We start from the raw sequence: 1,708 nt of genomic DNA, 5'->3' as shown, positions 1-1,708 counted from the left end.
TATATATATTATTACTACACACACACACACACACACACACACACACACACACACACACACACACACGCACGCACACACACAAAATACAATGAACTGAATTGTTCAATTGATATCTACTAATACTATTTTTATTGTTAAAGATCTCTTTTGTGATGACATGACAACAACTTGTTATGAGAAAATCATTGTTGATTTCATCTTTACGCAGTCGATAGCGCACTTTTGTTTCTTATCACATTTTTTTTCCGAGAGAGAGAGCACAAAAGTTCGAGAGTGGGCGAAACGATCCAAGTAAATGGAACAGCCGTTCTAAACTTAGTCGCCGGTCCGTTCTGAAAATAGATGTTATGAGTGCGAGGACAGGACAAGACACTGGCCTATTATATGATATTTGTTTCGTTGTCTCATCTGCACGATCTAAGGAACATTATAGCACGGATATTAGATCCAACAATTTGAATGGTCGCTATCAATCAATCAATCAATTAAACTTTGTAAAATGCACCATCAATCTTGATATTGCGATCCTAATATCAAGATCAAGATCTCTTTATTGATATAAAGAACGGAAATTAAAGTAGTTAAATGATAAATTATTGTATAATATAAATTATAAGTTTAGTTTTCTTTCTCTACTAATACTAAATCAAGCAACGGTAGCGTCGCAACGTCAGGTGCATAAAAATATAAAACGGGCTACTTGACCGCTTGATGCGTGAACGTCATTGCGTATATGCCAATATCGTGCCAAATTTCGACGCTACCACTAGCTTTATCCGAAGCTTTGACATCGACAAACTTTCAATTAAAATTACTCAGAAACTAAAATCGCAATCAAAAATTTGACAGCATTTTTATTATATAATGCCAGCACGATCTTTCGATTGCGACTAGTTAAATAAAATTGATGCACAGTCAATCCCAAGATTCTCACTGAGTTCGAATCCATAAAAATTACCATTTTTAGATTTTTTTCAGATAACCTATACATGTAAAGCGTTTTATCCAATAAGCTGCTTTCATACAATGCTTTTATATAATATAGGAAAATCACCGATTCTGACATAGATCTCCTCAAGCGATATCCCCTTATTTGCCGGAAACTAACTATTGCACTTTAATAATACTAATAAAAATATGATTTGTTTAGTTAATTAAAGTAAAAAAGTGTAAACGCATAATTCATATATTTGTGACTTGTTTCTATGCAAAATCATCTAAAAACAAATTCTATGAATGCGAAATTAAAATTCTTACGATTTTCTTTTGTGTAATCTAAATAATAGTGACTATATTATTAATAATATTACGTCGTTTTAAATGCTTGCAATTTCTTAAATCAGCTTTATTTATTTTCTTTTTTCACAATACAGTTTTAAATATAAAATCGAGATGTAGCACAAACCGGCACACCTGACTGTAGAACAAATCATAAGCTAAATTAAGCTTTGTAATGTTGCTTTATGGTGTCAAATAACTCTTTCGAAGCTAAAGGCAATGATATATATAGGAAAACTTTTGAAAAACTATCGTGTTACATATTTGCATTTTGCAGAACAGCATAAAGTAAATACGCATATAATTCAACAAAAATGTTTTATATTGAAGTGAAAAGATTCTGGAAAATCTTATATACATTCACATGTAGATATTTCACAGATAATTTTTGTAAAAAAAAGAAGAATATATGACACACACATATATATAT

This window comes from Atta cephalotes (genome assembly GCF_000143395.1).
Source record: "Atta cephalotes unplaced genomic scaffold scaffold00001, whole genome shotgun sequence".
NCBI classification, from domain to species: domain Eukaryota; kingdom Metazoa; phylum Arthropoda; class Insecta; order Hymenoptera; family Formicidae; genus Atta; species Atta cephalotes.
Note: the sequence above shows the minus strand (reverse complement) of the source record.